Source organism: Eucalyptus grandis, chromosome 4 (assembly GCF_016545825.1).
Source record: "Eucalyptus grandis isolate ANBG69807.140 chromosome 4, ASM1654582v1, whole genome shotgun sequence".
NCBI classification, from domain to species: domain Eukaryota; kingdom Viridiplantae; phylum Streptophyta; class Magnoliopsida; order Myrtales; family Myrtaceae; genus Eucalyptus; species Eucalyptus grandis.
In genome coordinates, this window is record NC_052615.1 from 18,487,094 (window position 1) to 18,501,195 (window position 14,102).

The window sequence follows — 14,102 nt, forward strand, 5'->3', positions numbered from 1 at the left end:
AGGTAGAGTGTACAACCAAGTCCTGCTGCTCCTTTAACTTTTTGACTTATAGGTTGAGTCTTGGTTTTTTAACTTGTGCTACAATTTAGTCCATTATGTACGTGAAAGCTTCTTAATTTATCTAGATAGGGAACACCACCAGTTTTCATCAAATTTTTGATGTACCTGACAAGACAAACTATATTTATGTGTAAGCGAATTCCACAAAGACGAGATTTTAATCAAGCTGCTTCTATACTACGCTAGATAGAATGGGGGAATAAAGGAGGAGAAAAGGCTCTATTTACTTGATAGCCCCGATCATTTTCTGATAACTTATATTTTATGTAGATAACAAGTCAGGCTAATCAAATATCTTAGTGATATCATGAATCAGGTTTGCTATGAGCCAAAGATTGGTGGATGGCTTCATGTGAAATTGTTTGCATTTGGTGACGTAGAAAATGTAACTCATGCGATGTGGAGAATCTGCACACAATTCTGTTCTTTAATCACTACATGTATCCCACATGATTCAAGATATAATTTTATATGAGATTGTTTCTTCTTATATATAGATCCTTTGTTGTATTTCAATCTAGTCAAATCCATCTAAAACTTATATGTTGACTTTCATCGGTATCTTTTGAGGAATTTGGAACATCTTCTATTTATTTTCTGATATATAGTATACATTGACAAAGAGATCAAACGCCAGAGACATTAGTTGATATGCATCGCTACTTTATTTGACTGCAAAGTATTAAGCATGCATTCTTTTTCTGAAACTTCCTTTGATTTTATAGTCTAGGAATTACGTTTTCATTGGACTTGTACATGTTCCAGATATTCCATTGAGCATTGATGATTTCTTTTTGTAGTTTCAATCAAACTCTGGAACAGAGATATGCATTGAAGAATGACTTATGCTTGAGACACAAACATATTGACTTCTAAATTTTGATGACCCATTTAAGCATTTCGTTGTATAAGAAAATTAAGAAAATTAGGGATCAAACTCGACCCCTAAACAAAAATTTCATGGTCTTGCACTGCCACATTTAGAAATTAGGGGGCGTGTCGACATAAAACATCGACTTATGGCGAGACTGCGAACTTTCGAAGCTTAAGCCCATTTTGCAAACAATTCTTCGTGCTCGTGAATGAGGTCGCACTCATGATCGAATGTTTAATCAAGGTCTCTGGTCATGAATGAAGTAGACTGCGATGGATGACCAAAAGCGCAAAAGATGGATAAGCTGCAGATCTTCGAGCACGGTCACACCGTCAATCGACATTGTCATCTTCAAGAGCAAAAAGAAAAGAAAGTCTGCTGGAGGAGCTCAACAAATAAACAAGAAGAAGAACAAAGAAGAAATGAAACCAGTCGGTGAGGTGAAAAATACAAGAAGAAAAGAAACGAAAGGAAAATAGAAAGAAAGGAAACAAGCACGGGCCACCCACAGGACATGGCAGAAGCCGTGGGATAAGAAGATCAGAAGACGTGGGCGTGGCGTGAGGAAGGGAGAAAGTCAGAGGATAAAGAGGATTTGGTCTGGCAGGGCGTGGGGGTGGAAGATATTCACACGCGACCATCCCAGGCGCATCGCTACCAGACCGTGATCTCCGCTGCTTTCCGGTGATTCCGGCGTCCATGACTAGTTCCGGTAACGTCCTCAGCAAGTCCCAGCGTCTCGGCAACTCCTCCATCGAACCTAGACCTGCAGCTGTCCCAGAACCGCACCCAGCGGCAATACCCGAGCGCCCGACCTGCATCTTCGGCGAAGACCCAGCAGCTTTCGTGTCATCGGCAAGTCCCTGGTGTCCACTAACCACCGTTGCGACCCCTCGAAGCCCTCATCACCTTCATCCCCAGTCTTCCCGAACCTCGCGTTTGATTGCTCTGTTCTCCCCTGCCTCTCGGCAAGAAGGACCGAAGAGCTTGATTCTTGCCTGAGCTTCGTCCGTCAGATCTAGCTTCGTTCGAGGACGGCACCAGGTGCTCCAACTGACGATTCGAGCGCCCATCTCAGTTCCGGAGTCACAGATAAACCGCAGCATCTGCAGGTTTGTATCGAGAGCTATGAACATGGTTTGAAGAAACTGGTTTGGACAATCTAATGTGCACCGACCAAATGCATAAACCAAGTTTCAATCTTGAATGGTTGATTCGAGGATTATTAGGTGATTTTTGTGTTCTGAGTTCTTCCATGTGCATGTAGGTCACTCATAGGTCAGTTTGATGAATTTAAATTATTTTTCAATTTTTAATAATATAATACAAAATAAATTTAAAAACAAAAAATCTGAAAATTTTCCCCAGAAAAAAGAAAAAGAAAAAGAAATGTAAGATAGCATTAAATTAGGGCAAAAAATGAAATTTGCGGGATTTGCCTAATTCTGTAAAGTGTGCAATCAAGCGTTTTATGGAGATAATCAGTTATGTAAATAATCTATTTTGCTTAAATTAGAATTATTTATTGTAATTTCATGCATGTTTAAATTTCCATTCCACTCATGAGGGTCTTGTCCCAAGGCATAATAACAATGTCATGTAATTCTTTTTGCCTAACTTGTATCGGGTTTTCATTTCCGCACCTTTATTTAGAGTTTTGATTACTTGGATGTTTAAATAATTGCTTCGCACTTCAATAAATTGCTTGTTTATCTCCTTTTCTAGAATGGTTAGGACTAGTCTATGACCATAATGAACCCTTAAAAAACATATGTATGATCACCTAGCCAATTCTATACCTTATGACATAATTTGTAATGAAGAATGTATGACCATTTAGATAAATAATCTTCCAAGTTAGTGATATCGTAAGTGCACTTATAAATATTAGCATAATCAAGTCTCCGAACTAGAATTTTTGATTGCGTGGGAAATGAGACAAGTCTCCCATGTCTCGTTTGGTTTTCAGCCCACTTCAAATGGCTAACAGCGTGTCCTTAACATGGCATTAAAAGGCTATGTTTAAGACTTCATTTGGATCTCGGGATCCCTTAGATGTAAAGAAACTAGAGGGTAGAGTTGGGCTCAAGACTCGATAAAAATGTTGGTCAATGAGGGGGTGTGAGATGTGTGGGCATCGGCATGTTAAAATAAAGAGTACATCCTAGCAGCCTGTCTAAAATCACTTTGGCTAAAAAGAACTTGAAATGAAAATCCAACTAAAAAGAACTTAAAATGAAAATCCAACTTTGAATGAGATATAGGTTTGGGAGAGCCTATGCTTAATTGATAGCCCATTTAGTTCACCTTTGGGCATTATTTCTAAACCTAATTCTTTGTCCGTTGTCGGTGACAAAAAAGGAAGGTTGTGATGAAAGTAGGATAGAACTAGTAAAAAGCTGGGCCTTTCTAGTGTTTTGCTATATATTTCCACTCTCTCGGCCATTTAGATAGGCCTATTCCCCAAAAAACTCCCACCTTTAGGTCATGTTCTAATTTTACCCAAAACTATTTTTTGTCCCATAAAAAACTTCAGACTTTGAGTCTTATCTCAATTCTACCCAAAACTTTCTTTTGGTCTCGTAAAGAACCACTAATTTTTTACTCGAGTCCCAAATCTACCCCCGCCAACCATCCGTCCAAATTTTTTTTGTAATAGGGTAGATTATTCGAGTGTCCTGAGTGTGAGCTCTCCAAACGCATGCTCAAACCACGAGAAATTGAAGATTGAGCACAAAATCAAAGACGCCTTAGTGAGATGGAATGAATACTCTTTTAAAAAAAAGAGCAATTGTAACAAGCTAGCCCTAATTGGTCTAGTTTTTATCCGAAATTCAAATCCAAGAAGACATCATTTGGATTGACGTGAAAATTCATATGCAAAAAAAACGTCTTCTTGGATTAGAGAATTTGAGAAAACTAGAGCAATAATATGGAAATAACACATATGATCACCAAGGACAATTTTAGACGTTGAGTGAACAGGTATGGATATGAGAGTTGAGTAAAGAGTTATGGATATGAGACTTAAGTAAAGACTTAGTGATTTTTTATAAGATAAACAAAATTTAGGATAGCATTTGGATTGGACTTAAAGTTGGGGTTTTCCATAAAACAAACAAGAGTTTAGAATAGAATTGGGACTGCAGTTAAAGTTGAGGATTTTTGGGAATTAAGCTACTTTGTATAGCCACATTAGGTTTTTACATGGACCAATAGCTTTTGGTTTTATGGTCTTCGTCGTTAAAACTACCAACTTTCTGTTTCAACCATTTTATCTTCACATTTCAATAACGAGTGATGTGGCAATAACTGATTTCATTGTGCCTGGGTGCGAACATCCAATATTTGTTTTTTTTTTTTTTTGTCGAAATCTTTTAGTTGTTGACTACTATAGATCACATAATAATCCTACTCCCAAATAAAATTATTTTCTTAGAAGTATTATATTTATACGAAAATCGAGTGGCCACCAGCCATATCATTTACAGCCGTTTTTAATTTGCAATTATCATCTACATTGTCAAGAAGCGATAGAAAGAATATACCAATGCACCATGAAATACGACAAAACCAACTCCATTTGTGGTATCTAGCGAAATCGCGGGTGAATTCCCAAGTTGCCAAAGATTCGGCATATAACTTAAAAAAAATAAAAATATTCTGGAGATAATCAGAAGAACCGCAAAAGTTATTTTGTCAATTTATTTTTTAACAATGGGATTGCGTAATAATTACCTTTGGGGTTTAAACAACCCAATTACTATTTGTCAATCTCACTTTTTCCAAAAAAGTCCCTTAAAGTCTTCATACATCAAGCTAGCTTAAGTTCTCAATAAATCTAGCATTGCCTAACATTTCATGATTATAAAAAACAATTAGTGAATGCGTGGCATCTGCAAAGTCCCGTTGTTTCCTATCCTGAAAGTTGTTTTAATTTTCTTTCCTTTAATTAAGCTGCGCATTCAATATTATTCTTGACCAGATCAGATCTTATATGGCTTTTAATATCCAAAAGTAAGGAAGAAAATTAGAAGATAATATCCGATATCCTCAAAAGGTAATATCTAGTATCCTTCATCCTTCGTCCTTAAATAGCTTAATGATGTTGATATTGGAGAAACGATATGCCTCAATCATGAGTTCGACAGCTAAGCTTGTGCTTGTCATTTCTTTATACCTGACTAGTTATGCAGGAAATATTTGGGGGAAGACACATGTTGAGATCATTAACAATTTGCCGGGCAGAACTACTTTAACAGTTCATTGCAAATCCAAGGATGACGATCTTGGAATCCAGCATATAACGATTAGCTGGGGATTCTCATTTCAACCTAGTATCTCTGGACGGACTTTGTTCTTTTGCAGTTTTGCGTGGTCAGGTCAGTTTCAAAGGTTCAATATATACGTGCAAGGCAGGGACCAGAATTTTTGCACCCAGTGTAAGTGGAAGATCTCGCCAAATGGTCCTTGTATGCTCAATTGGTCTACCGGACAGTTCGATATTTGTTATCCTTGGAATCCTCCTCCACCGTTAGGGGGAACACCTCTTAATTTAATGTATGTGGAGGAAGAAGATGCGGTGAACTCATACATCACAAGTTAGATGGAATGAGAATCATCTTTATTTAAATAAATATACACACAAATTTGTGTGTTCTATTCTAATATATTCACCATTTCGATTTTGATTTGCATCTCTTTCTTGATAATCTTGTCTCTTCATTTTGTGTCATTTTATTTGTACTTATTACTGGACCATGTTTGCTATCGCTATCAAATTGTTTCAATGTAAATCATTTTAAATTAAAAAAGTTTAAAAAGTGTGAAGCCATATTGGTTTTGAATTTTAATGCTAGCGTCGTATCAAGAATCAATATTCTTGAGCTCAATGGGAAACGTTTTTTAGTTGATGATGCTTTGGGCGTTGATCTAGGAGTGACCCTAAAAGCGATTAGGCAATTTGCAATGGCCAGTTCGGGTGTAGGCCATGGGCCATGTGAGAGGAACAATTACATTTTAAACTTTGACTTCTAATAATGCTCCTCCTCAACCGAAGAAAGTGAAGATTGTAGGCTTTACTGTCGGAATTGGAAACGACGCCATGCTTCTAAAGGAGAAGGGTATGGAACATTCATTATTGGACGTAGGGTAGAAGGGATGTAGCTCTTGGCTCAAAGGTGCAATTGTCGCTTGTTACAGATTAGTTTGTTTTCTTTTTCAAAATGTAATTGTATTTGAGATCATTCAACTAAGATATTCTATATTACAAACTTCTTCGGATATCTTGATGTGAATCGATGCATATCATCTTTTATGGAATGAGAATCATCTTTGTTAAACAATCACACGCATGTGTAAATTCCGTTTCCTATATACTCATGATTTTACATTTGTTTGGCATCTCTTTGTTTTGTGTCATTCTACTTGTACTTATTACTTGTATTGTTCCTTATCACAATCAAAATATTTCTACGTTAATCTTTCTTAATAAAAACAAGTTAATAAGTATCAAACCATGTCATTTTGAATTCTGTAATGCTGGTAATCGTATCACGAATCAACACCCTCGAGTTTATAAGCACGTAAACTAATAATCATGTTGACAAAATGGCAAAAAAATAGATCACGAGAAACATTTTTGAGTGGACGATATTTTGGGCCAATGATCTTGCAGTGATCCCAAAAGCAATCTAGTAAAGAGAGATTTGCAATGGCCAATTCAGAGGTAGGGCAGGTGAGAAAATAATCACATTCTTAGCCTTGACTTCTATGGATGTCAAAAATAGAAAAATTTCTAATAAAGGGCCTGAAATGGGGCCATCTTTTATAAAAATGAGTCTAAAGTGAATAATATTTTAAAGAAGAGTCTGAAGTAGCTAAATTAGTCTCAAATAAGGGTCTAAGCTGTGAGAGGACCATTTCCAACGACTTGATGGGATAATTTGGTCAAAATATGCGTTGGGATAACAAATTGCAGAAATTTCTAAATGATTTTCTATTTTTCACGTTTTCTTCCTTCCTCTCCCCGTTGCTCTTGCACGATCCTTGGCCATGCTGCTCCGCATCTTTGTCGCTTGCTCGATCCTCGGCCCGCATAGGCGCGTTTAGTAACGATTACTGTTCGAGAGTAGATTCCGATCGAACCGATTCTTTTTATTGTTCCGGGAATTGATTCTAAGCATTTTAAGCCGTTTGCTAACTGTCCAAAATTTCGATTCTGAAATAGAATTGCGTTTGGTACCGTACTCATTAATTCTATTCCAAATCATTTTTTTAATTTTCAAATAATTTTTACTTTTTTTCTTTCATTTTCCTTTTCTTTTCCTTTTTTTTTTTTTTCTTTTTTTCTTTTCTTTTTTTCCTTTTTCTCATCATCTTCTTCTTCTTTCTTGTGGCCGGTTGCCGGACCGGCCGACCAGCGACGAGGGCTGGCGACCTCACCGGAGCGTCACCGGCCCTCGCGAGGCCGCCCTTGTCGCCGAGCCTCGCCGGCAGATTGGGCGAGGCTCGCCTAGCCCCGCCCGGTGGCCACGCCAGCCTCGCCGGGGCCGGGCGAGGCTGCGGTGCCACCGGCGGGGGCGGGCGAGCCTCGCCGCCACCGGTGGGGCTGGGCAAGCCTCGGGGTTGGGCGTCATGAGGCTTGCCTAGCCCCCGCCCTTGACCCGGCGAGCTCGGCCTCGCCAGATCCGGTGAGGCCGAGCCTTGCCGGTGGCTGGGCAAGCCTCGACGAGCTCGTCGGACCTCGCCTTGTCCGGCAAGCTAGCCGGACCGGCGGTTGCGGCGCGACGAGCGGCCGCGGCGGCGGTGGACGGCGGCGACGGACAGCGGACGGTGGCAGTGGTGGTGGTGGACGGCGGTCGCGAGATGGTCGAAGGGAAGAAGGAGGATTCTTGATTTTGATTCTCAAATTCGTTCCTGGAATAAGAATCAACTTTTTTTTTGTTCTTAATTCTATTCCCAATCTGATTGCAGGGAACAAAATTTTTACCAAACGCAATTCTAGGCCCAACCGATTCCAAGAACAAGAATCAGAATTTGGCCCTGTTTGGATGGTTACCAAACGGGGCCATAGCTTCAATCTTCGCCAATTGCCGGTCCTCGCGAGCTACGGTGTCCGCCGTTCACCATTCATAAATCGGCTCTTCTTTCCGAGATTCATTGTCCACAATCTTTAAGTCGTCCCACGAGCTTCACGTCTCACAATCGTCTCGTCGGCAAGCTTCACTCACTTTCAATTGAGGTCAATGTTGTTCATATTGGTGCCGTCGGTTTAAGGGAATGCTATTTTAGCTTGTTGAAATGACACGTGGCCTAGGCATGTTCACCAATGGCCCCGAGGCTCTAGTCCAAGCCCGAATGTCTGTTCAAATTACAGTCACAAAGCAAAGCTCCTCTTTCGCAAGTAATTCTTGTGAAAGACCTGAGTTCCGATCCTCTCTTCGATGCTCCTCGGTCTATTCATACCTTTGCCATCCCAAAAGAAAGGAATTTCCATCCCCCTAATGTCCTTCTCCGAAAAAATCGATCCAAGGCGAGGGGGTTTCTACTTCAGAGCAAATTTGGGATTGCCTCGCACCAGCGTTGCTCTAGCAAAAGTGATGGTTTTAGGTGATGGGCCTAAGTTGGCTCGTCCGCCCATGATGGGCCTGAAAGCCTGGCCCACAAGATTAGGGCCCATGGATGAAGGGGTACGTTCCTTTCTGTTGGAGGAACGTATAAAAGGAGAAAGAGAGAGGGAGGAACACACCTGTTGGTATAACGAACGTACGTTCCTCTCCCTCTCTCCCTCCAAAAGAAAAACGAGCGCAAATGGCGACATTATCTTCCCTCTAAGGCCAATTGACGTCATCGGATCGAACATGATCGGTTTCTCTTCCTCAATCTTCAGCATTGGTGTTTAATCTGTGGCTAACAAGGTACGCTTGAATCCGTGGTGTGCTTTACGATTGGTGATACGTGATTTTCCCGGGCTTTTCTTTCGCATTCGTTTTAGGGGTTCGATTTAGTGTCGAATCCGGTTTTTTGGGAATCCGACAATCCCAACATTGGTATCAGAGCCCTAGTTCATGTTTTACCGAGCCTTTGATGTTTTATGATTGATTTTTTCGTGAAAATAATCGGCTGACACGGATCAGGGCGAGAAATCCCGACACCCGAGCATTGTTCATCCATTTTTTCGAGTTTCCGTTAGTCGAAATCAATTTCTGAAGGCATAGGGTGAAAAAGCTCGTCGAGACGAGTTTGTCGACATGTCGTGCGCTGCCGGGCGATGCCGGATGCACCCGAAGCGCTGGCTCGGCCAGCGCGTGCGCCACACGCGCCGGTCGGCGAATCGGCACGTGCGCGCCGGCGACCGGCGAACCGGCATGCGCCGATCGGCGAACCGACGCGTGCTGACGTCACCGTGACTTCACCTAACGGTCGGTAACCGCTGGGATGACCTCATCGATGACGTCATCGCCAACGACCGTTGGCCGGGCGGTCACCGGCCTGCGACCCAACCGGCGACTCGACCCGACCCGACATGCGCGGAAGCTTTGTGGCGCGTGCCTGCGACGTGCGCGTGACGTCAGCCCGCGCAGCGCGGCACGTGCCGGTCGGTTCGTCGGTCCGACCGGCAAGCCCGACGACCGGCGACCGTTGACCGTTAATCGACGACCGTTGACCGTTGACCGCAAAAAAAAAAAGAATTTGTTTATTTTTCAATTATGTCTGTGTGGGTTAGAGGTAATCCATTTTTATTCTACATTTGTTGCATGAATCATGGAAAATTATGTATTTTCCATTATGTTTAATTATGGATTATAAGTGATCCATTTTTAGTTCTGCATTTGTTGCAAGAACTATGATGCGTTATGCACGGATACCTGCATTCCCAAGAACGGACAAAGGAAGAGCAAGACTTAAAAGGCTAATGAAAGAGTTATTGATTATCGGTGGCATGATGGTGATTTAGTATCACACATGGTCAGGGTCAATAAGATGATACATGAAATCATCTGGAATGGTTGTCTTATGCCGGATTTTGAGAAGGTGCTGACTTTGATGAACACTCTTCCACCTAAATGGCAAGCAGTGTTAGATTGGTTATGGGAGGTCAATGTGGTCCCGGGTTATAGGAGGCTAGTGGTAGCTTTTGTAAGAGAGTACTATAGGATTGAGTTAACCAAAACTTCAACCCTTAGATTGAGGGCCACATGGCGCAGAGTTAATGCGCCTTGGAGGCGACATGAAAGCTCTCCAAAAGTTTTTCCATGGTTGGCAAATGTGCCTTCAAATTTCTTAGATATTTTGACTGATAGATTAGAATGGACTTTCTCTATTTATTTCTTATATTAGTTTGAGATGTTTTTGAGTGTTGAATATCTCTTTCTATGTTGATATTTTTCTTTGTATATATTACTTAGTGTAATGGATAGCTGTATTATGTGAAAGCATTGTTATTCTATTGGATGTTAGATATTATTTGATTTCTGTTATTGTTGACTGTTGTGGGTAGTTCATAGAAGTTTTTGTAACTTCATAGAATTTATTTTGAATAAGACAATTATATTAATGATAATTTTGAGTTATGATTTTTGGAGGATGATTGGAAACATAGTGACCTTTTGATTACGAAACCTTACTTGAAATTGTTCATTAATATGATGGGTCAATGCAAAAATGGATGCATAAATGATAGGCATTAATTATTCGTGCATGTATGTCTGATGTGTTCAGATTGATGGTTTCAGCAACTAAGAACGTAATTGCTGATATGAACGGCAACAATTGTGAAATATTGAATATGAAGATTCAATATGTGTTGGAAAAGCAAGAAGCACTAGAAGCTCTTGACCATGTTATGGAAGATCTTGAGGATGTTATGCACCATCTTGAGCTAGCAGAGAACCGCCTAACGGCATTTGAGCCGAAAATAGATATTTACAATGCTGGTTTTAGCTCAAAAAAAAGAGGGGCTTTGAGCTCTAAGCGCAAGCGTATTGATTCGTTCAATATGTGGGATTGCAAAGGATCAAGTCCTCGTTGCAAGAAATCAAGAGTTAACCAACACAAGAGAAGAAAACGTTCTCAAGTAAAGAAAATGTCAAGGGTGAGGTGTTACAATTGTGACAAGAAGGGTTACTATGCTTGCAATTGTTGTGAGCCGAAAAAGGTAAACACCTCTTGTGCATTTGAGAACTTTGCTTATGTGTCAAGTTCTACATTATTGGCTGAATCCAATCCTTTGTGGACTATAGATTCAAGAGCGACAGACCATGTAGCGAAGGATAGAGGATCCTTCGTGGAATTCCGATGAGTACCAACTGGAACTAAGTGGATCTATGTGGGATATAACTCAAGAGCTGAAGTTAAAGAGATTGACATCTGCCAATTCAACATGCGTGGTAGACGCACCTTGTTCCTACATGATGTTCTATATGCTCCGGAGATTCGTCGAAATTAAGTATCTGTTTTTTGTGTTGGTTAAGCTTGATTTTAATATGAACTTCCATAATAGAGGTGTAAATTTGCATTTGGATACAAACTACTATACTTGTAGTTATTTTCTGGATGGTTTCATTGTATTAGATATTGACTATGTTAATGCAAATGTTTGTTATTCCCTTCTCACATCTCCTAATTCATTTGATATTGATGTGAATGTGTGGCATGCTAGACTTAGTCATATTGGCCAACAACGTATGAATAGACTGGCCAAAGAGGGCTTGTTGGGCAACATTGAAAAAGTCGATTTGCCCATATATGAGCATTGCCTAGTAGGGAAAACGGCAAGGAAACCATTTGGAAAAGGTAAAAGAGCTGAATTTCCTCTGCATTTAATCCATTCTGACGTCTGTGGTGCAATGAATGTGAAAGGAAGGCATGAGACTGTTTATTTCATCACTTTTATAGATGATTATACCCGATTCGGATATGTCTATTTGATTTCTCATAAATCTGAAGCATTAAGTTGTTTCAAAAGGTTTATGAACTTAGAAGAAAATCAATTAGACAAGAAAATAAAAGCATTGAGATCTAATCGAGGTCGAGAATATTTATCTGATGAGTTCAGAAAATTATGTGGTGAAAAAGGAATAGAAAGACAGTTGTCTATTCCATATACTCCTCAACAAAATGGTGTTGCAGAGAGAAGAAATAGAACCCTACTGAAAATGGTTAGGTCCATGATGGCGCATGCTAACTTACCTATTACTTTTTGGAGTGATGCGTTGTTAACTGCTGCCTATATACTTAACCGAGTGCTTTCCAAATCAGTTACTTCCACTCCATATGAGTTATGGACATGTAGAAAACCGGACTTAAGTTTTCTTAAGCCATGGGTTTGTGCTACCTATACTCATGAGTCCTCTCACAAGTTTGGGAAATTGGATCCTAAAGGAAAGAAGAGTATTTTAATGAGATACTCCGAACACTCGAAAGGGTATGTGTTCATAGGTGAGCAGGAAAGTGAGAGTATAACTGAATTTTAATCACGGGATGTCACATTCTTAGAGGATGAATTTCCTAAGAAGGGCGAAATAGGGGAAGATTACCCCTATTTGAAACCTTGGATCAAGATAATGATATTAGTGGAGTTCGTCCAAGTGGGAGTAATATGAGAAGTGATGAATTGAATTCAACTCATTCTCAATTGCAACCACATGATGAGACAACGTTATCATTATCTAATCCCAGTGGGAGCATAATAGGGAATGATGTGCAAAGTGTACAATCTCCCATACGGCGAACAAGTCGCCAAAGTATTCCCCGTCAACGTTTTGACATTGAAGGGGAATCTTTTATGATTGCTCCGCAAGATGAGGATGAGCCAAGAAATATAAATGAGGCTCTGAATTGCCTTAGTAAGGAAAAATGGATTTATGCAATGAAAGAGGAGATGGAGTCAATGAAGTCAAACCAAGTTTGGAATTGGTTGATCTTTCAAAAGAACGCAAAGCTATTAGGAACAAGTGGGTTCTCAAAATAAAGCGTAAAGCTGATGACTCGATATAAAGGCATAAGGCTCGCCTTGTGGCGAATGGGTATAATCAACAGGAATGAATTGATTATGAAGAAACATTTTCTCCTATAGTGAGATTTACCTCGATTCGTATAATTCTAGCAATAGTGGTTAGTATGGATCTTGAGTTACATCAAATGGATGTAAAGACTGCTTTCCTCAATGGAGAATTAGAGGAAGGAATATATATGGAACAACCTGCTGGTTTCATAGTGAAAGGCCAAGAAGAAAAGGTATGTTGACTTTTGAGGTCGATGTATGGCCTTAAGCAGTCGTCAAGACAATGGTATATACAATTTCATAATGCCATAATGACATATGATTCTACAATGATAGATGAGGATCATTGTATATATATCAAAAGATCCAAGGATCAATTTGTGATCATATCATTATATGTTGATGATATACTAATTGTCAGAAGTAATATAGAGCTTGTCAATACTGTCAAAAGTTGGTTGTCTTCCAACTTTGAGATGAATGATATGGGATTGTAAACCCATAGACACTCCTATTGCAAAAGGTGAAGAATTGAGCTACAGATTGTGTCAAAGGACTCTACAAGAGAAGGAACAAACGAAATATGTTTCTTATGCTAGTGTTGTTGGGAGCTTGATGTACGCTATGATGTGTACAAGACCTGACATATGTTATGCAGTTGGAATGGTGAGTAGATACCAATCCAACCCAGGTCAAGCACGTTGGAAAGCCGTTAAATGAATACTAAAGTATCTAAAGGAGACTGCTGATTATACGCTGAGTTATTATGGAAAGGATTTGCGACTCTAAGGCTATTCTGATGCTGATTGGAGAGGAGATTTAGATGAAAGAAAATCTACCTCTGGGTTTGTTTTCTTACCGAATAATGGAACCATATGTTGGAGCAGTAAGAAACAAAAGTGTATAGCCTTGTCTACGATGGAAACTAAGTTCGTGGTATTATCAGCAGCAATATAATAAGATGTTTGGCTTAAGAGATTATTGGATCATTTAGGTATTATTAGAAGTGCTGCAGATTCATTGTTGGTTAACTGTGATAGCCAAGCAGCAAAAGCGTGCACCAAAGATCCAAAATATCATGGCAAGACCAAACATATAGATACCAAGTATAAGTTTGTTAAAGATATGGTTGCATGAAATGATGTGAACTTACAGTACATA